This window comes from Sus scrofa, unplaced genomic scaffold, assembly GCF_000003025.6.
Source record: "Sus scrofa isolate TJ Tabasco breed Duroc unplaced genomic scaffold, Sscrofa11.1 Contig1878, whole genome shotgun sequence".
Lineage (NCBI taxonomy): Eukaryota > Metazoa > Chordata > Mammalia > Artiodactyla > Suidae > Sus > Sus scrofa.
In genome coordinates, this window is record NW_018084968.1 from 1,546,339 (window position 1) to 1,569,016 (window position 22,678).

At 46.8% G+C, this 22,678-nt stretch overlaps 1 long non-coding RNA gene across 1 annotated transcript in view; it reads right to left on the reverse strand.

Moving 5' to 3' along the window:
* Positions 1–1,036: 1,036 nt before the first annotated feature.
* Positions 1,037–22,678, reverse strand: part of LOC106510288 — a 41,110-nt gene continuing 19,468 nt past the window's right edge. The window contains exons 4-5 of the long non-coding RNA XR_001308683.2: positions 18,517–18,707; positions 1,037–1,684 (exon numbers count right to left, since the gene is read on the reverse strand). This is a non-coding gene — a long non-coding RNA (uncharacterized LOC106510288). The remainder of the gene's footprint in view (positions 1,685–18,516; positions 18,708–22,678) is intronic.

Here is a 22,678-nt window from a genome sequence, read left to right on the forward strand (position 1 = left end):
GAATGTGGCTTAATCTCACCACTTCTCAGAAGGAGCATCTATAGCACAACAGTGTAAATCACCTACACTTTATTAAAAGAAAGGGGGTGGGGAGTGAATCTATAAATGGGAACAGTAAGACTGATGTCCTCGTGCTACCTAGATTGCTACTTAAGACAATGTTTGGAAAGTACTTTCACAGTGCCTGGTACATGGTAAATGGCAACAAAGGTAATCATTGTTGTTGGTGGTGGCAAGAGAAGAAAGACAAAAAAACAAACCCATGGAGTTCCTGTCGTGGCTCAGTGGTAATGAACCTGACTTGTATCCATGAGGACACAGGTTCGATCCTTGGCCTTGATGAGTGGGTTAAGGATCCAGCATTGCCATGCGCTGAGCTGTAGGTCACAGACATGGCTTGGATCCCACATTGCTGTGGCTGAGGTGCAGGCCAGCGGCTAGATCTCCAATACGACCCCCAGTCTGGGAACTTCCATGTGCCATGAGTGCGGCCCTAAAAAGACAAAAAACAAACAAACAGAAAATCCAGTGGTGCTGAGCAGCCCATGTTAGAAGGAAGAGGTCACGTCTGCTCAGACAAGAGGGAGAAAGGGATGAATTCAGCTGGGCCCTGAGCCAGAAAAGCATTTTAAACAATCGACTCTCAGATATAGACTCTTACATGAGTCTCAAAGTCCACTCAGTCTATGTGAAGGAGGAGCCCTGCCCTGGGACCCAAGGACACCTGGATGCAAGGCCTGGCTCTGCCGAGGCCTTGCTCTGTGTCCTTGGACAACTCACTCAGCCTCTCTGGGCCTCAGTTGCCTTATCTATAGACGAAGGGTATTGAATGAAAAGATCTCTAGGCCTCCCTCCAGCTTGAAATAATAATCAAGCTAAAGGACTGAAAACAGAGTATCTTTCAGCCCATCTGATTCCTTGGTGGGGGAACCAACACAGGGCTTTATAGTCAGGGGCTGGAGACAAGCTGGAAAATGACACCTCAGCTTTGGGGAGGGCTTTGTTTACTGTGACAATAACTCACAGGGACATGGTGTTAACACCGTTTGCAACACCGTTTTATGCAACAGCCCGGTGAAGGTGGTCAGAGGCACTTAAGGAGCAGATGCATCAGGAATTTGTTCCTCTGTAAATCCCAGAAGCCCTGACCAGTGTGGATTAAGGAAGGAGGAGGCTAAAAGGAGGCAGTTACAGGTGGGGCAAGAGCGGCAGGGCTGGCATCTTCCCAAGCTCTAGCACTTTCTCTCATGGCCATAAAATGACCCATAATAGCCCGTCCGCAGCCAAGGCAGGAGAGGGGGAAATGGGTGCACCAGCAGCCTCTGCAAGGAAATCAAGTCTTTCCGGGAAACTCTCCCAGCATCCTTTTCTCTCGCGGTGCTGGCATTTCATTGGCTAGTGTTGCATCATGTGGCCAAACCTGGCTGCAAGGGAATCTTCAAAAGTTCTTCTTCCTGCTACGTGAGTTCTCGGGCTTTCCTCACAAAGTGCCATAGACTGGGAAGTTTAGGCAACAGAAATTCACGGACTCACAGTCTGGAGGCTGGAAGTCCACGATGAAGGTGTTGGCAGGTTTGCTTCCTTTCGAGGGCTGTGCTTCTCTCCTTGGCGGTAGATGAGTGTCTCTTCCCTGTGCCATTTTACAGCGTCTTCCCGGGGCACATCCCTCTGTGTCCAGATTTCCCTGTGTTATAAGGACATTAGCTATATTAGATTAGGGTCCAGCATAATGACTTCAGTTGAACTTGATTGTCTCTGTGAGACTATCCTAAATCCAGCCACATTCTGAAATACCAGGGTGAAGACTTCCATACCTGAATTTGGAGAGTTCCCATGTAGCTCAGCACTAATGAACCTGCATCCATGAGGATGCAGGTTTGATCCCTGGCCCTGCTCAGTGGGTTAAGGATCTGGCATTGCTGTGGCTGTGGTGTAAGGTGGTAGCTGCAGCTCTCATTCAACCCCTAGCAGTGGGTATAGCCTTAAAGAGCAAAAAAAGAAAAAAAAAAAAAGAAAACCCTGAATTTGGGGGGACATGATTCAACCCAAAATCAGACTCTATAGTGGAGGCAAGAGGGGACTGGCCAACAGGGTCTGATGTTGAGAGTTAAGGGATTTGTCCAAATAAATGGCAAAGCTGAGCCTCAAATTCAGGTCCTAGCTGGAAGTTTAGGGTTCAACTTACTGAGATTCCCTGCCTCTCATCTAGTTTCTCAGCAAGAGGAAATTGCATTGAATTCGTTGAGAGAACAAGCCCTAGAGTCAGATTCCCTGGATTGAAATCTACTCTTTCTGTGTGACCTTAAGCAAGCTACTTCACCTCTCTGGCTCAATAAAGAAAGAAACTCATTCAAGACGGAACAATTATGAGCCGAGTCCCTTCTTTTTGTCAGATGCTGTTCTCAATGCTGACAGTGATCATAATAGAAATAAAAGTACTCCCTGAGTAGCGTTATTGAGGGGATTTGATGAGATCATGCAGTAAATAAAATATTTAATTCTACAGGACCTAGCCCTAGCAAGCAATCAGGAAATGCTATTACCATCAAAGTAATTGTTCTTAGCTACTCTCGCGCTCTCCTTTTCTGGGCTCTCTGAAATTGTACTTATGCCCTGGTCACTGCACAGAGCAGGATGATGAATGTAGGTCAGTTGTGGACACTGCTGCTGGCAGGCACAGAAGGGCACAGCCTGAGATGCCCTGGAAGCTGCCGAATGCTCCAATGTGCTTGCTGACCCAGGAGTCTAGAGAAGGAAGCCACTTTCCCCTTGACGCCCAGCAGAGCAGAAATGATGGAGGGACCAGAACCAGTAGCCTCCAGCAATGGAAAGGGGACAGAACCATCACTGCAACTTTGACGGTCATGAGAAAGTGAGCTGGTGCAAAAGGGAACGTGGGCCCCTCTAGGAAATAGAGTAATGGGAAATGAATGATTTACTTTGAAACACTGAGTCCAGAATAAGATGCTTCAACGGGGAGAGTTAAGCTTGGTATCACAGTGGGAACTGTGGGGCTGCATGGCAATGACCTTGAAGAGGAGAGGAAGAGAGCTAACATTCAGCATCATCCTGCTACATGCCCGACGCTTCGTAGACAGTGTCTTTTTGGATTCCTGTGACAGCCAAGAGAGGCAAAGTGGTGTCCCAGTTAATAGGGAGAGTTAAGAGAATGGTCAGATAAAACTCAGCTACAAATCCCTGCTCAGCTGGTGGCTACTAAATCCTGTGCTATCTCTGGCAAAATACTTAACCTCTCTGAGTTGGTTTCGTTCTTTATTAAGGTGAGAGTGGTAATGCTCAGCATATAGAATGCGTGAAAAATAACAGCACATACTCGAAAAAGAGCAACGGCTGCTGTAGGTTTTGTTCTTCTTCTTATTCCCACTGCTGCTACTGTCTCGACTCCTAAGTAGATTTTGGTGCCAAAGGAAATTTGGATAATTCCCACTCATTCTGCTAAAAGGTTTCTTGGCCGTTCGCATGTGACACTCCATCCTTCATCTCTGAACATACAGAACGGGGAGCATAGATTCCAGAGAGCTTAAGCCACTTTGTTCCCAGAAGATCATTTACATAAGTGATAGCAAGTGACTTAGAAGAAAAAACATAATAAAGGAAGCCCCTCCCCCGCCAGGGGCCCAAATGTCAAAGCTCCGATTGTCAGCTGACCTTTCGCTGCCCTCCCGTCTCCCCACTCCCACCCACCCCAAATGGGGAGAGGTCTCCGGGTCTGCCTAGATAGAGGAGACTTCACCACCAAGGGCCTGGCTGGTCACAGTCAACTTTTTACTTGATAGCATCTTTTTTTGTTCTGTTTTCTCTTTTGGCCTCTCCAAGGCACATGCAGTTCCCAGGCCAAGGATCAGATCTGAGCACGGTTGCAACCTAAGTCGCAGCTGCTGCAACGCCTGATCCTTAAGCCATTGTGCGGGCCAGGGATCGAACCTGCATCCCGACACTCCCCAAACATTGCCGATCCCTTTGCACCACAGGGGGAACTCCCTTCCTTGATAACATCCTCAGTAAAAAGCAAAGACTATGTGAATATCAAAACAACTTTCTACTAAGTGTCCCTCTCTTGATATTCTGAACCATGTATGCAATACCTTCTGAAAAGGATCCATTTGGTGACAGGCAAGGGGAATAAACTGACCAGGGGTCAGGCCTTAGCCAGGCCCCAAAGCAGCGATCCCATGATGATAATCCCCCCTCTGTACAATTCTGTAATTTACATGTAGGGACATTCATCAGACACAGAATCCTGACCCCTGGAATCCTGAGGCCTGGGGTTCCAATGCCACAGCATCTCCTCCCCATTCTAGAGGCCCGTTCTTTTCTTTTTTTTTTCCTTTTTTTTTTTTTTTTTTTTTGGCTTTTTAGGGCTGTACCTGCAGCATATGGAAGTTCCCAGGCTAGGGGTCAAAACAGGAGCTGTAGCCACCAGCCACAGCTACAGCCACTGCCGCAGACACAAAAACGCTGGATCCAAGCCTCCTCTGCCACCTACACCACAGCTCATGGCAACGCTGGACTCTTTAACCCACTGAGCGAGGCCAGGGATCGAACCTGTGTCCTCAAGGATACTAGTCGGGTTCGTTAGCGCTGAGCCCCAAAGGGAACTCTTAGCGGTCCCTTCTGCCTCTACCTGGATGTACATGCCCACTTGTTCTATGGCCTGCGTTATATCCCAATGCCTCTGCAATGCCGAGACTCGCCACACCTAGGCTTCTTCCAGGCTCCTCACATGACTCCTAGTGTTTGCCGGATCCCCCCTCCCAACTCGGGCCCAGACTCGCCCCTCCCCACCCCAGGCAGTTCCAGCCTCAAGACACAGCTCCCCACTAATTTCCACCCAAGCCCACGCACCTGTTACCCCTCTGCCCTTTGCTGCCCACCTGTTCTGCTACTTCAATAAGCCCCGCTGCCAAAACTGGCTCTAAGATAGATGCAGCCTCTCAGCCTCTACACCTGGATGTCCCAGCTGTCCCTTCTGGAGCCAGCCTCTGGGACCAGGCCGATTTCCCAGCTCCACCCCGCCTGGCCCCAACTCCCTCCTCCCGTTGGCAGAGCCTGGGCTGCCAGGGCCCCAGCATGGTGAGTTCTGAGCCCACCCACGCACACATAAGCACGTCCAGAATGTTCCATTCGTCACACCCCACACCAAGCCCAGAATTCCGGAAGAGAGAGAGAATTCATGCAGGCGGGGACTCCACCAGCGCCGGCAGCTCTGGATTTCATTTGGCTTCATCCATTCACCCGTTTCTCATATTTAACAAATATTTATTGACCCAGCTCTACTTGCCAGACACTGGAAAATTGCAGTAAAAGAGAGCAAGAGAGGAATTGCCTTCATTACACTTAGAATCTAGTCGGGGGGGAACACACTGCAGATAGTATTACAAGGCACCACACAGCAATTACATCTGTGCTGGATGCCAGAGAGAATGTACAGCCCTGGTCCAAGGAGCACAGAGGGGCGGGGGAAGCCCTACGTTTTTCACAACTGACATAACAGGGAGATTTAAGCTAATCTACTTTTGGATTCACAAATTCTTTGGCATTATTTCTGATTGTCCTTAACTTTAGGACAAGCCACAGGCTTATGATTCAAATTAAATTTAAAAAAAAAAAAAAAAGCCAACTTCAACCTTCCGAATTACCACCCTCGCTCTACTAAAGCTTTTAGCTTCTTGGAAAGAAATTTGAAAGAAAGAAGAAAAAAAAGAAGAAGAAGAGAACTCTCCGGAAAGATAAATGCCAAGTATTGTTTGACGATTGTAGTTCACGTTACAGGAGGGGAGGAAAGAGCTGGGAGGCAGAAGGAAGGCGCCTTTGGGATTTCACAGGCTGGAGACCCCACGTCATTTTCTAATTCAAAGAGGATAAGCCTCAGAGGCCCTTAAGGCAAGACGGGTTTTAAGCATTTCCAAGTTTCCTGAGAAAAGATAAAACTGCCTTCTTCATCAGAGTTATTCAACTGTGGCGTCACTGTTTCGTGTGGCATGGAGGGCGACTGCATTTCTCCCACAGCCCACTCGCCCACCCGGGCGGACCCTCTTTTCTCCCACAGTGATTGGCTTAGGGTGCACGCCACCCTGAGCTCACTCCCCTTTCCTCTCTGGGACCCTCCCCACCCTGTCTTCCCACGACCCACCCCCCAAGCCTCAAGTCCTCACTGCAGCCACCCGCCTCCCTCCACCCTCACCCCCGGATCACCCCAGAATCACCTCAGAATCGCCTCATGCCGCGAGACCCCATCCACCCTCACCCCAGAATCACCCCAGAATCGCCTCATGCCGCGAGACCCCATCCACCCTCACCCCAGAATCACCTCAGAATCGCCTCATGCCGTGAGACCCCATCCACCCTCACCCCAGAATCACCCAGAATCGCCTCATGCCGCGAGACCCCATCCACCCTCACCCCAGAATCACCCCAGAATCGCCTCATGCCGCGAGACCCCATCCACCCTCACCCCAGAATCACCTCAGAATCGCCTCATGCCGCGAGACCCCATCCACCCTCACCCCAGAACCACCTCAGAATCACCCTCACCCCAGAATCACCTCAGAATCACCCTCACCCCAGAATCACCTCAGAATCGCCTCATGCTGTGAGACCCCATCCACCCTCACCCCAGAATCACCTCAGAATCGCCTCATGCCGCGAGACCCCATCCACCCTCACCCCAGAATCACCCAGAATCGCCTCATGCCGCGAGACCCCATCCACCCTCACCCCAGAATCACCTCAGAATCACCTCATGCTGCGAGACCCCATCCACCCTCACCCCAGAATCACCTCATGCTGTGAGACCTCCCTCCACCCTCACCCCATGATCACCTCATGCTGTGATCACCAAAGCTCTCTGCCCCTCAGTTTCCTCATCAGTAAAATGGGGATAACAACAATGGCTACTTGAGAGCGTCCTGCGAGATTTAATGAGGGAGTATGTGGAAAGCCCTTGCGAAGTACTAGCATGTCAGAGACACTGACCATATGTGGGTGAGCTATTCTTTGTTGTAAGTGCGGTATTAGTATGTTCTTTGCAGGATTAATGTGAAAACTAACCATAGGCGTGATTGGGACAAGGCAGTTTGGACCCCAAGGGCTGATGGGAGCTCCCAGTGAGAGGTTGTCTTTGGAGCAAAGGAGGGAGGGAAGGAATAGAAACTGTAGTGAGAGATGGGTTCCTTGAGGATACAGACTGTGTTTGGGTTTTGGGGGGGTTGTTTTTGTTTTATTTTTAGGGCCACACCCTAAAAATAAGTTCCCAGGCTAGGGGTCGAATCAAAGCTGCAACTGCTTGACTACAACACCACAGCGACACCAGATCTGAGCTGCATCTGAGACCTATACTGCAGCTCACGGCAACGACAGATTCTTAACCCACTGATCGAGGCCAGGGATCGAACCTGCATCCTCATGGATACTAGTCAGGTTCTTAACCTGCTGAGCCACAGCTGGGGACACCTGCAGTTGGATTCTTAACCCACTGCACCATGGCAGGAATTCCCCTGAGTCAGGCTCCTAAAGAAGGTGGGAGAGGCCAGAAATGTGAGAACGTGAAAAATGTGAGCAGCGAGGAAAGGTGGAGGTGATGGTGCTGGAGAACCGCCTGAGTCTCGGAGAAAGGGCTTCGGCACCAAAATGGGGGACTGATGACGACAGAATATCTGAGTCCAGGAGAATGTTCTACGAACGTGGTGAGATGCACAGCCCTCGTGGGAGTGACAGTGGAGAGGGACAAGGCAGCCCCCCAGCCCCACCCTGAGAGGACAGAAGGCACAGCACAGTCAGAAAGGAGGGCGTGTGTGTAGTTAGATCGGGATGGTTACGCGTTCTGCATGGGAGCATGGAAACTCCTTGGGCTTGATACTGCCCATACTTTCTTTAAATAAGCTACCATTCCTACCTGACAGTGAGAAAATTAACTTTAGTCCAATTCAGCCCACAGCGCCATCTAGTCATTTGTCCCGTCACTTCTAAGATTTAGCCTTTTCTCAGGTATATATTCAACCTAGCGTAGGTATTGTTATTATTATTATCATCATCAATAATTAGATTGTAAGCTGTAAGAGGGCAGGGATGTGACTAATCCATTTACCATTGTATGCACAACAAACAAAATACTCCCTGGCTCATAGCAGATGCCCTATAAATCTTTGTTGAATGGATAAGTGTCCAGTTCGAAGCCTCTTGCATGACACACACTCTACCCCCGATTGTGAGGGGTCTCCACGCTACTCCCTCCTCCACAGCAAGAGGTGAGGGACTCCTGCTGCTCCATCTATTTGGGAGAAGGAGTCACGTTCCCCAGGGCCCCCAGCAGAGTCTTCTGGGCAGCCTCCTGCCATGGGTAATTCTATCAAGAGAGCATCCTTCCTTTCAGAAGTACTGGTTTCTCAGTGCACCAGGAAGGGTTCCTGGGTGGCGAGCCAGCCCTGGCCCTCCCTAAGCTCATGCCTCACATCAGGCCCTGACAAAATGTATCAGTCAGCTCTTGCCATGACAAAGCCATGTAACAAACTACCCCAAATGGGCAGCCTGCTGCAGTAACCAGTTACTACCACACTCACAGGTCTGTGGGCAAGTGGGAAAGCTCTGTTTCAGGCTTCAGATCTGGAGGGGGGGGCTGGGGGTTTACTCCCCATGTCACTCATTCTTCTAGAAGAGGAGGTTATGGGGGCACTATTCTGCTCATGGCAATGGCAGCAGTGCAAGGAGAGTGAGCAGAAACACATGGTGCCTGCCAAGCCCCAGGCTCAGAACGGAGTCACTGTTGCTCTCACCCACAATCTACTTGCTAACACAAGCTACGGAGGGGGGCTGGACGGAGTAAGGATGAGAGTCCACCTCTCATGGTGGGGGGGCTGCAGTGTCACCGAGTAAAGGGTGCAGAGACAGGAGGATGAAATATGGGAAGAGCCGACCCATCTGCCACAGAAACCCTGCCATCCCCATGCTGGGAACTTGAGCCACCCGTGCACACTGACCTCTCAGCTGTCCCCCTCCATGGTCTCTTTACTCTCAGCTCCTGCAGGGTCTCTGTGGGGACCACCAGCCTTCATTTAGTTTCCGGACAGGAAGCAGGTGCCGAAGCAGGCTTAGGAATCTCCACTCTTCGTGGAGAAATGTGCACCCCCCGCCCAACACTTTCCCTCTTGAAGTAGGAGGGAGAATAGGATGACCTTTCTCAAAAGTGTCCCCTCTCACCTTCAAGATTGCTTGGCTCAATCTTGTGGGAATGGGGACACCCACCCGCTATTATTATACTCCAGAGGGTCTCCTTTGAGATTAGTCTTGTGTAAGTTGGCGTCTTTATTTTGAGTGATCAGGGTGGACATAGAGACAAAAGCACAACTCATAGCCCACATGACTGCCACAGGGAGATACTGGATATTTCACTGCTTTGTCTTGGGAACAGGGGCTTCAGAAGCTGCTAAGAGAAAGCACGAAAGGAAGCATGGAGATGAAAACATAAGGGGAGTTATAATGCCCTCTGACAGGGCTTAAAGGAGGCTTAAATAAGAAAGCGTGGGTGTTTGATAAATATTTGTTTGATTTTGTTAAACTTTTAATTTGTTCCACCTCCACTAAAAAGAGCTCTGGCCAGAAACACTGCTGGGTGACTTTACAGAAAAATAGCAGCAGCAGGGAATGTGGTCTGAGAATGATAATACACCAGTGTATGGGAGGAATTTAGCCAAAAAAAAAAAAAGCTTTATTTATCTTAAAATTCTGTAAGTGCCAACCTGGCCCAGACACAATTTTTAAGCGGCACACACACACACACACGCACGCACGCACGCACATGAACCCTATTATTATCCAAAGCAAATAAATGTACTAAGCATATTTCTCACTGAAAGGAAATGGCATGAAACAAAGAAAAAGTAATAATGCCTAGAAATTGTGCTTAATAAAAGCACAAAGCTGACTGACTTTTGCTCTTTAATTTGTATATTAAAATATTTACTAGGCAAATGCATTAGGTGGGCTGTAGGGTTAAACAACACTTCATCCCCATATGAAAGATAAAATCTTATCTTAAAATCTGAGACAATTTGAAGAAACTGGAATGTTCCCTGCCTCCCACTTGAAGAGAATGGGGGCATTAGGAGGTTCAGTACCTTTTAGGAAGTAGAAAGAACTTGTGCAAAGGCACTGTGGTAGGGGTTGCACAGAGCATTCACAGAATCAAAAGGCCATGATACCTGGAACATTGAGTGGGACAGAGAAAGGGCCAGGAGGTAAAACTGAAGAAATATCAATGGTTGGACCAGTCTGGACCTTGGAAGCCATATTATTTATTACTTGATTAATGACACCAACTTTTGGCTCATTTCAGCTCATTTTCTGAGTAGACATGATTGGTTGGCATGCACAGAATCTAATCAAGAATACTAGAACTCCCATATTTTTACATCTCAAGTGATGCAAGCTCTTGCAGCACATACAATACCAGGACATCCATGTCCATCGAAGGATTGTTCAATGTTATATACCGATATACTCCATAAAGATGACATGCATTGCAGAAATAGAGAATCTACTGAAATAGCCCAAAGACAAATACAATGACACAATAACAAAAAGAAAAAACAAAAAAAAAAAAAAAAAAAAAAAAAACAAAACAAAACAAAACTTCACTCCCACCCACTGGCATGAAGCAGATTCTTTTAATAATTTATTATAAATAAAAGCAATGGAGCCCTCATACCATCATTTTTTATAAAGTCTTATTGTACCACTGGTGGATTGAGGTCTATACTACAGCTAACCAGATATCCACCAAATCTGTTTTCCTTTCACTCTGGGGCCACAGCTAGCCTATGTTTCCCAGCCTCTTCTGCCATTATTTGGAGCCATATGGCTGAGAACTGCCAGTGGTATGTGGGCAGAAGTGATGTATGCCACATCCAGCCTTGGCTCAAAAACAGCTCCTAGGAGAATCTCCATCCTCTTTCCTTGTCCACCAGCTGAACAGCAATGCCCACCATCAGCCTGGATCCCTGGATGACTGTGTGGAACAGAGCCCAGCCTCATCTTCATTCTTCCTTTGATTGGACTTCATGTGAGGGTGAAATATGCTTCCGTATAAGTTGCTGAATTTTTGGAATGTATGTATTAATAGCAACCCCCATTTCCTTAATTAATATACGGCACCTGTCTAGCACTTGACTTAATTCCTCAAAGACTGTTTGGGGAGTTCCCATCGTGGCTCAGTGGTTAACGAATCCAACTAGGAACCATGAGGTTGCAGGTTCAATCCCTGGCCTTGCTCAGTGGGTTAAGGATCCGGCATTGCCGTGAGCTGTGGTATAGGTTGCAGACGTGGCTCTGACCCTCGTTGCTGTGGCTCTGGTGTAGGCCGGTGGCTACAGTTCCAATTCCCCCCCTAGCCTGGGAACCTCCATATGCCACGGGAGCAACCCAAGAAATGGCAAAAAAAAGACCAAAAAAAAAGACTGTTTGGGTGAAGTTTCTCATCATTTGAGGTTGCAGAAAACAACAGTCATGCTCCTGGAAATTTACTCTCAAAGAGAAGGAATGCAATAAAATGTGTTAGAACAGGATAGAGACACAGCAGAGGTTCAATCAAGTGAGCTGGAATCATGGCAATCTGGCTGCCCACTCTGGAATCCCTAATTATATACTTACCACCCATTGCAGCATAGCCACTCCCTGCCTTATAATCAATGGATCCTCCCTGTGTGCCTGATCAATGATTTCCTACCTGTGTACCTGACTCCCCAGAGCAAATGTCTAGAGATGCCCTGACCAGGATGGCAGCCACTAGCTTCACATGGCTATTTAATTTTAAACTTAAATTAATTAAAAACACATAAAATTAGAAATTTGGTTCATCAGTTGCACTAGCTTCATTTCAAATACTCAATAGCCTCATGCAGCAGGTGGCTAATGAATTGGACAGTGCAGATATAAGACATTTCCACCACCATAGAAAGTTCTAGGTGACAGCGCTAGGCTGGAAAACAGTGTAAAGGCTTATGAGCTGTTTTCCAATCATACCAAAGGCCTAATGGAAAACCCACAAGGAGCCTGCCCCGTCTAGCTAATGCACCTAGGCGACTGCTTTGGACGGGAACTAGAACCGGACCCTGGCTGTGAGCACGCTACTGACATCCTCCATTGTCAAACGTCAAATGGGTTGGCTGGAGAGTGAGTTAGGGCCCTAGGCTTTGAGTTCAGACCTGGAGGGAAGGCTGACTATGGCCGCACGTACAATGACCAGTGGGCAGCAGGCCGATCATCTCTGTGCACTCAGAGGGCAGGCTCTGAAATCAGCAGGTAGGGCTTGAATGCTGGGTCCAAAGGGCTACTCTTTCATACCAAGTCTTGGTGCAAACCAGAGAAGACAACTCCTTTAGGCAGATGCAGTGCCAGTGGACCCACAGATGGGTAAAAAAACAAGTCATCTTTTAAATAATCAGATCAAGGGTTCATTCTTCAGGCAAATGCAGCCTCATGCTAGTGCCCATGACTTGCTAAGCAGCAGGTTGCTGACTAGATTTCAACCTCCTTGACCAGATATCACTGAGCAGTGAAAAATATCTTCAACCATACAAAGTGGCCTGGGCTTCATTACCTACCATCTGGGAGGCCCAGGACAGGTTAATTGACCTCCCTTTGCTTTTGTCTCCTTGCCTAATAGATGAAGCTAATAATAGCTTTTTTGTGGGGATGACAGATTGGGGCTTTGGTTTAGAGGCTCCTTTGAAGCAATGAACCTGAGGCTTAACTCTTCAAATTTGGGGCTGTATGGCCCTGGGCAAGGTCAGTTCATTTTCAGTCAAAGGGTCATAACCAGAGTACCTCTTTCTAAGTATTAAATGAGATGCCCAATATCTATGTCAGGAAATATGAAGCACTCAATTAATAATAGCTATTGTTATGCTAGTCAGTCTTTTTCTTCTTCCTTTTCTTTTTCTTCTTCCTCCTCTTCTTTCCCTCTTAATTTGTTTATAAACTATGTTTATTTTTATTTTCAGCTTTATGGCCGTGCCTGTGGCATATGGAAATTCCTAGGCCAGGGGTCACATTGGAGCTGCAGCTGCTGGCCTATGCCACAGCCATAGCAACACTAGATCTGAGCTGCATTTGTGACTTACAAGGCAGCTTGCAGCAACATCAAATCCTTAACCCACTGAGGGAGGCCAGCCATCGAACCCACACCCTCACAGACATTATGCAAGGTTTTTAACCTGCTGAGTCACAATGGGAACGCCTATAAAATATTATTAAATTATATTTATGTCTGCTTGGGTTGCCTTCACAAAATATCATAGATCAGGTGACTTAAACAACAAAAAGATATTTTCTCACAGTTCTGGAGGCTGAAAATCCCAGGTCAAGATTCTAGCTAAATTCCTTTCTGGTGAGGGCTTTTTGCTGGCTTGTAAAAGGGGTAGGGCTGGGCACCAGCACTGCCCACACTACCTTGCACTGTTTTGTGGAAAGTGAATTAAATGGCACCAATGCATGGCAGAGGTATTGTCTCATCTTTTCACCTGGGGCCTAATGATACAGCCCTTACTGTGCCAGGCACTGTTCTAAGTGTAGTTACTTATTTAGTTCTCACCCTCAACACATTATTATCCCCATTGTATTTATTTTCTTTTTTTTTTTCTTTTTAGGGCCACATCTACAGCATATGGAGGTTCCCAGGCTAGGGGGTCTAATCAGAGCTGCAGCTGCTGGCCTGCGCCAGAGCCACAGCAATGCCAGATCCAAGCCATGTCTGCGACCTACACCACAGCTCACGGCAATGCCAGATCCTTAACTCACTGAGTGACGCCAGAGATCGAACCCACAACCTCATGGTTCCTAGTTGGATTCATTTTTCGCTGCACCTATTATCCCCATTTTAAAGATCTAAAGACTGGGATATAAAGTGAGTAACTTGGTCATGCTGCCAATAGGGGACAGAATGGGTATTTATGCCCCCCAAATAGGCCCAGAGTCCTTCTCTTTTTTTTTTTTTGTCTTTTGTCTTTTTTGTTGTTGTTGCTATTTCTTGGGCCGCTCCCGCGGCATATGGAGGTTCCCAGGCTAGGGGTTGAATCGGAGCTGTAGCCACCGGCCTACACCAGAGCCACAGCAACGCGGGATCCGAGCCGCGTCTGCAACCTACACCACAGCTCACGGCAACGCCGGATCGTCAACCCACTGAGCAAGGGCAGGGACCGAACCCGCAACCTCATGGTTCCTAGTTGGATTCGCCAACCACTGTGCCACGACAGGAACTCCCAGAGTCCTTCTCTTAAACACTATGCTACACTGCATCTGTCACAGTCCTTGCTTGCTCATGCCCTGTGCAACACGAGAGTTGACAGCCACATGCAACTCTAAAAAACTAGTTTGGGGAGTTCCTGTTGTGGCTCAGTGGTAATAACACTGACTAGTAACCATAAAGATGTGGGTTCAATCCCTGGCCTCGCTCAATGGGTTAAAAATCCAGTGTTGTCGTGAGCTGTGGTATAAGTCGCAGACTCAGCTCAGATCCTGTGTTGCTATGGCTGTGGCTGTGGCTTGTAGCTGCAGCTCCAATTCAACCCCTAGCCTGGGAATTTACATATGCCACACCTGTAGCCCTAAAAAGAAAAAAAAGAAAAAGAAAAAGTTTAAAATATTACAATGAAATAATATTTAAAATGCTATCCCTTGGTGGCAACAGTTACCTTTCACGTGCTCAATCGTCACATTCAACTAGTGGTGACAGTATCCAATAGGGCTCTACTGCACAGCACTAGAGAGAGTGGAAGCCTGGAGAGAAGGAATACAGGGGTTAAGACCCCAGGATCTGATATGAGACAGAGGGGATTCCTACCCCAGCTTTGGCATTATTAGCTTGGCGATACTGAGCAAGCCTCTGTTTCATGACCCCTTGAAACAGGCATAATAATAGCATCTTCCTCTCCTGTACTTACCGTGAGAATGAAATGCCATGATGAACAATGCCTGGCACGAAATAATCACTGCATAGGCACTAACAATCATTACTCCTTGTTAACAATAATATTATTGTATTGTTACTGTTATTACACAGCTGGAAGGAGCTCATATCACATCACAGATGGGGAAACTGAGGCACAAGGAAGGAATTCTACATAAAGGCAGCAAAGCTAGGACCAGACTCTAATGTTCTCCGCTCCCTACTGGGTCATCTTTCCACCAGTCTGTGCTACAAAACAATTCCACAACCATTTGAGTCTTCAAGTTCAGGCTTTGTCTATTGGGTTTAAATATTCCATCTCTGACCAACCGTGAAACCATGGAAACCGAATGGCAAATTGAAAAGGCAGCAAACAAATTAGCTTGCAAAGCCCCACAAATGATATAATCGCTCCAGTATTTAAGCTGCAGATATTCTCTGCGTTTTCCGCCAAGGCCTTTCTCAATTGCTTTTGTAAACCTGCACTTATGTGCCCCACGACCAGCATCAGCCCACACCATATCCTGGCCAGAATCTACATCCATTCTCGGCCCCAGAGATTCAGAGCCAAACTCTGAGGGGTGAACATTCCAGGGACCCGGTGGGGTACCTCTACCCTCCCCACCCTCTGCAGAAAGGCCCAACGGCATGAGCAGGTCTCCATTCTGCTGTCTCCTTCCTCTTGGAAGCTCCAAAAATAAGCAAATAGGAGTGGTGTCCTGTGGGTGGAAAACCATTTGGAGTGGACCAAGGGGGAAAATTACCATGAAAAGTAGCCAGAAGCGTGAGAGGCATCTGTGGTAGGTTGCAGTAATGGCTCCATTCCTCACCCCTCATGGTATCCACACCATTTGCCATTTGACTGGGCAGCAGTACTTTCCCATACGCTAAAGCCCAGTTCCACGACCCTGTAGGACTTTCTTTGGCCAAGGAAATAGCAGCGAATGTGAGGCAGTCTTAAAATGCTCTTGTGTAATTGCTGCCTTTTGTGCCTCCAGTATCACTGTGAGGAGAACATGCCTCCTCACCCAGGAGGAAACGGAAGCGATCCTTTTGGATCAGAGCTGCCTCCGTTTCTCGAACCCAGACGAGCCTAGCTTCCAGCAGAGCACCGTTACTCCAACCCCTGCTGATCCACAAAAGCATGAAGAAGTCCAGCTGAGATCTATAGGAAACCCATCTTAGGCCAGCCAATCCATAACCAATCACAGAGGTGTGAGCTGAAATAACACATGATTGTTGTCTTAAGCCATGAATGTGGGGGCGATTTGTTACACAGCAAGAGCTAGCTGATCCAGCATCCTTGTGTCCTCAGTGCCTCATCGCCCATATCCAATCCATCAGCAAGCTCCAAATAAGTCTGCCCACTTCTCTTCTAACTTTATAGACATGACCTAGGTCCATTTCAATGTCAGTGCTTATGTAGACCACTACAATTGTCTATGAACTGACTCTCTCGCCTAAACACTTCTCTGCCTCTCATCCATTTTCTCCACACTTTGTCCAAAGCAAGATTGAATTCTGTCTCCCTAGATGTAGGGAATAAATACTCTGAGAATAAAATCCCAGCTCCTAACCCTAAGGACCCAGGCCCCATTGACCTCTTTCAGTTCAGCTTCTGCCACCCTCCCTGAAGTGAGACCAGTCTTCTTTTTTGTTTCTGGGACATACTAAACTCTCTCCCACCTTGAGATCTTCACACATGCTGTTCCCTCTGCCTGAAATGCTTTTCTTCCAGTTCTCAGCATGGCTGACTCTTTCTCTTTCTGGAATCATTCTTAAACTTTACTTCTCTGCCCAAACTCCTAAAGAAAGGCTTCTTCTGTTTTCTCCATCTCAAAGTAGTTATAGTGTGTGTGTGTGTGTGTGTGTGTGTGTGTGTGTGTGTGTGTGTGTGTGTGTGCTTTTCAGGGCCTCACATGTGGCATATGGAGGTTCCCAGGCTAGGGGTCTAATCAGAGCTACAGCTGCCGGCCTACACCATAGCTACAGCAATGCCAGATCCCAGTCGCATCTGTGACCTACACCATAGCTCACGGCAACACTGGATCCTTAACCCACTGGGCAAGGTCAGGGATCGAACCTGCAACCTCATGGTTCCTAGTCGGATTCATTTCCACTGAGCCAAATGGGAACTTTTACAGCTTCTTTTTTATTTATTATTTTTTCTTTTTATGGCGGCACATGGAAGTTCCTGGGCTAGGGGTCGAATTGGAGATATAGCTGCCAGCCTATACCACAGCCGCAGCAATGCTGGATCCAAGCTGCCTATGTGACCTACACCACAGCTTGCAGTAATGCTGGATCTTTAACCCACTAAGTGAGACCAGGGATTGAACCTGCATCCTCACAAACCAGCTTAGCCACAACAGGAACTCCTCTATCTTCTTTTTTAGAATTATTGGAATTGGATAGTGTTTTATTTACTTGTCTGCTTTTTTACTCACTTGGTCAGAAATTATTTATTGAACTCTTATGTGCCAGGCTTTGTTCTAGGTGCTGGGGAGAGAGCAGTGAAGACGGCCGACCAGGTCCTGCCCTCATGGAGGTTTCCTTCTAGACAATAAATGGGTCATAAACTGTTCTTCACAAACCTTGTCCTCCCTGGGTGTCTGGTCAACAGCCTAAACAAGGAAGACTACATAGCCTTTAGTTACGTGACTCGTGTTGGGATTGGCTGTGGATGACACAGCGGGAGAGAGAAGTATATGCAGGCCCCAGAAGTTCGAGGTTAATCTCCTCTACATCATTCAGTGTCATCCCTTCATGCTCTCATGCTCATTCTGCTGGACAGCTTCTCTCAATCCCCACCGCCTCCCACAAACGCCTTGAGTTATCCATCTTCACTGCAGTTTACTCCACTGCAGAAGGCTTTTCTCATTGGGATGTAAATGGGCCCCAAGACCTATGCAACTGAGGTGTGGGAGGTGAGCCTCCAGTGGCCACTGGACCCTCTGCCACATCCTCCCAGACCCCACCCTTGTGCTCATCAGAAAGCAGACCTCGCCTGGGCTGCAACCTCCCTCTTATTCTTTGTCTGTTTCTCCACACGATCCTGATGATTTATACCAGTTCCCACGGCTTCACTAACTTCCCACATTATATTTCTTCTTGCAAAACTTGATAACTTTCCCTTCTCCGGTGCCATAAATTTACCTTCTGGTAAATACTACTGCACTCAAGATAGATAATGTAATTTTCGATAGTGATAAGTGAGATGGAGAAAATAGAGCAAAGACGAAAACACAGCTGACTGGGTTTGGTGGATGCTCCAACATGTGCTCAATAAGAATTTGTGAATTAATAACTTAACAAAAGCATGAGTTTGCTAAGAATAAATTGAGGAGCCTGCAACTTTTCTCCTCCTTCCCACATCAAGCTCCCCCATCCCTCCAACTTTCTTCCCCTGGAGGCTGGAATAAATTAACTGGGTGACTCTTCCTCCAGATATGGTCCAGGTTAAGATCCAGTGTATTAGGGTACCAACTAAGCTGTTGTCATAAAGAAGCCCCCAACTTTAGCCAACTCAATAAAATAACAGTTTACTTTTTTCTTACCTAAAAATCGAAGATGAGTGAGTGGTCTAAGATGACAGGGCAGCCCTGTTCCACAGCCATGCAGGGACTGGGGTTCCTTCCATTTTCCTGCCACAGCATTCTCCTCGTATGTCACCTTCACCTCCAAGGTCATGGCTGGATCATTACCTTGCCCATGCTTTGGTCCATAGGAAGTAGGAAATCAGCTCTTCCTTTTTAAAGAAATGACACGTTATACATTCTGTTGATGAGCACTTAATCAGATGACTACAACTGGGAGCAAGGGAGTCTGGGAAATGTTGTCTATAGCTGGGTGACCAAGTGCCCAGATTAAAGTTAGGGATGTGCTATTTTTCATAGAAAAAAAAAGGGGGTCAAGTTGACACTGGGGAACACATCCATACCTTTCTGAGGACCAAACCCTGGCAAAGCAACCTTGATGCCAACTGTTCCTTGTCTCTTAAATGACTGGTTTCTCCTTCTTCATCTACCAAACATCTGCTCTTCCTATAATGCCTAGTTCAAATGATCCCATCACCATTCAGCTTTTCAGAGCCTTTTGTGCCGAAGGCTATAGAGGGAGTGCTGAACTCCTGCCCTTTGAAGAGTTCACTACGCGATCCTACAGCTTAACCACTGGCACAGTGCCTGGCACTTGCTACTCAGTAAATGACTAAATGAATAAATGGCACTTCCTCAACACATGCTGACCACCGTCATCACTGCAACTGCTGTGACTTTTATTCTTTTCCCAAGGTTTTCCTGGGAATAGGCCACATGGCATATCCCGGAACAATCACAGGCTTGGGGCCAGGAAACCTGTGTTTGAATCCTGAACCCACCACTTGCTCAATGTGTGACCATAAGAGTGTGGATTACTCTCTCTCAGACTCAGCTTCCTCATCTGTTAAATGAGGATAACAGTGGTGCTACCTTAAAGGTTTATTATCTTTACTAAATTATATGATCCATATAAAGTGTTTAATGCAATGCCTGCAAAGAGCATTTCAGTAAATAGTGGGTTCCGTTATTTTGTTATCATCCTCATCGGGGAAAGATCATCATGTGAATCGATCAGGCATTAATTTAGCTGCGTAATGACAGAACCTCGTAACAAAGACACCGCAAGATAAGAGTTTATTTGGCTCCCAAATCAAGGAGCCCAGCGGTGGGGAGTGGGGTGAAGGTTGGGGGACACCTCATGCATGACCCAGGCTCCTTCTCGCTCATCCTCAGCAACACTAGGGGGGTGACTTTCCTCTTTGTATATGTCCTTCCTGGCCACCAAAAGAGAACTGTACCGCTAAAGACATGTGCATATTCCAAACCAGAAGTAAGAAAAAGAGTCTTGAGCCAGGCAAGCATATTTTTACTTAGGAAACCTAAAGCTTTCCTTGATGCCTTATCCTTCAGACCTCCCTGGGGTTTTGGTGATCAGAACCCCAAAAAAGTATTTTGTGGTCATGCTGCATGACCTGAGGTGTTGGTAGCTGGGAAGAGAGGGCAGCAGATGGGGTTGGTTCCACCCCCGACAGTGACTATGGTAACAGGTTGAATGGTGTTCCCCACAGATATACATGCAATCCTTTTTGATACCTGTGAATGTGACCTTACTTAAAAATAAGAGTTTTGCAGATGTAACTAGTTAAAGTGAGGCCATACTGGTATAAGATATCTGGTTACTAATATCTGAGGTGCATGAATGGGCCCTACATCCCCTATGACCAGTGTCCCTGTAAGAGAAAGAGAGACATTCAGGGAAAAGACACTGTGTGACAATGAAGGCAGAGATTGCAGTGAAGCAGCCACAAGCCAAGGAAAGCCAAGAGTCAGCAGAAACTGGAAAAAGCAAGGAAGGGTCAAGGAGACTGAAAGGAGCATGGCCCTACCACCACCTTGATCTCCAACTTCTAGCCTCCAGAACTGCGATGGAATAAATGACTGTTGTTTTAAGCCACCCAGGTTGTGGTATTTGTCACAGAAGCCCTGGGAAACCACTACAGGGATGCTGTCACTCGGGGTAAATAAATGAATGCATCGTAATATGCCAAGGGCTAAAATTAAGGGTTGGGTTAAGAAGACTCACTGTTTATTCATTCTTTAAGCAGACTCAAGATGGAGTTCCCTTGTGGTACAGTGGCTTAGGATCTGGGGTTGTCACTGCAGCAGCTCAGGTCTGATACTGCGGCAAGGGCTCAGTCCCTGGCCCGGGAACTTCCACATGCTGTGGGTATGGCCAAAAAAATTTTTAAAAATTTAATTAAAACACTTTAAGTAGACGCAATTCATTCATTCATTCCAGCCTGACCTGGGTAGCTTACCAAAGCTAATGTCACAGCCCTCTGACTGTCAAAGGTAGGTCAGAGGGGCTGCAGCAGACTCTGTGAACCACACTCATTTTCTTGATAACTTTGCTTCTGGAGGTCTCCAGGGCTCTTTGCTCAAGAGAAGGTTTACTCAGCCACATGTCAAGTGGTTGACTGCACACTGCTTAAGCTAACATTGAGAGAGGACTCAGCCCCAACTGGCCTCTGTGCTCAGACCCGGCTGTACCCCTGGGGAAGGGGCTGGTGATGGGTAACTGTAACCTGCAGCCAAAAGGACCCAGGACCCTGTAGGTGCAGGAACCATCTGTGAGGATCTACTGAGGCAACAGGCTTGGCAAACATGTGCTAAGAGCAGACACAGGGAGAGTCAACCCATGGGACAGGCTGGGACAAAAGATAAATTTTTATGCAAGTAGATGGACTTGAATACAATTATTATGGTTCATCAGAATGTCTCCCCTGCTCCGCAAAATCTCTTTAATGGTAAACAGTGCTTCTCCCCCAAAGTGGATCCTTCCTCTTATATGTTTTTAGAATTTATCAAGCAAGTATTATGCATCTTGCCCCATGCAAGATTATACTTCTGCCTCACTACAAAAGAAAAAAGTGGGAGGGATTTTATAGACAGAGGAACCTAGGAAATTGCCCAAATCCACACACTCAGCAAAAGGCAAAGCTTGGACTCACACCTAGATCCATCTGATTCTGATTCATGCCCATGACTACTGAAACAATTATGCCAACACAAAAACTGTGCTTAATGAGCTTGGGAAATCCGTATCCTTATTCAACCTTGTAGAATTCAAATAAGGTAGTTCCACCATATTTCACAAAAACATATATATTGATCTTCTCACATTTAAGCTTGTTTCCCATAATCTTTTTCTAAAATATCATACATCTTCTGGGCTGTGTGGGCCAAAGACCAACACATGAACAAACAGAAGTATATGTTTCTAGAAATCAAAAAAACCTGACTGTGATATCTTTTACAATTCTTTCTAGATTATTTTTATTGATGTATAGCTGATTCACAATATTGTGTTAGTTTCAGGTGTCAGGATTCTTTATAAATTATTTTTTATGTTTAAAGACCAACATAAACATAAGAGAGTCAGATTTTAATCTGATTATATTATCAGCGATATCACCTCCCATTTGATTTCTAGAAGAAAATACATCTGTGCATCACAGCTTTCCACACCCAAGGTAAATGTTTCTGAGTACTCCACCGCTGAATCAACTGGAGAGTTTAGAGAATTCTGAGTTCAAAAGCCAGCTTGCCTGTGACAAGTGAAAAACTGATTGAGACTTGGGGTGGCAGAGATTTTACTCAAAAAGACGATTGCAATAGGAAGGATGCTTTGACTTTGGTATCTTCAAGCATCTCAAAATCCAGAAGGAAAATACTTTTCTTTTGTGGTGGGTGTGCAGTGTGATGGGCAGGGAGGGACTTTGGGGAAGGCAGGCAAGCATAATAAGATTTCTCTTTGTGGCCAGCCTCTTGGAACAGTTGTTCTGCTCCTTGATTCTTGCATAAACTTGGAGACCAGCCAAAATTTCAGAGCTTGTAGGAAAGAGGTAGGCTTGACTGAAGTTTGGTCAAGCCAAGCCCATGGGCAGTTGATAGCACTTGGTCACACCCTTCTAAGCTGTGTGACCTTAGGCAAGTCACTTTACTGCTCTTCGATTTGGTTTCCTTTTTTTCAAAATGTGGGCAATATCTGATCCCTACCTCACAGCATAGCGAGAATTAGATGAAGTGCTTTGCAGGGAACCTTGGATCTCTGTTCCCCCAGAGATAACATACACTGTTGTTGGTAAAATGCTTCTGAAGCTGCAATGTAAGAGGGAGG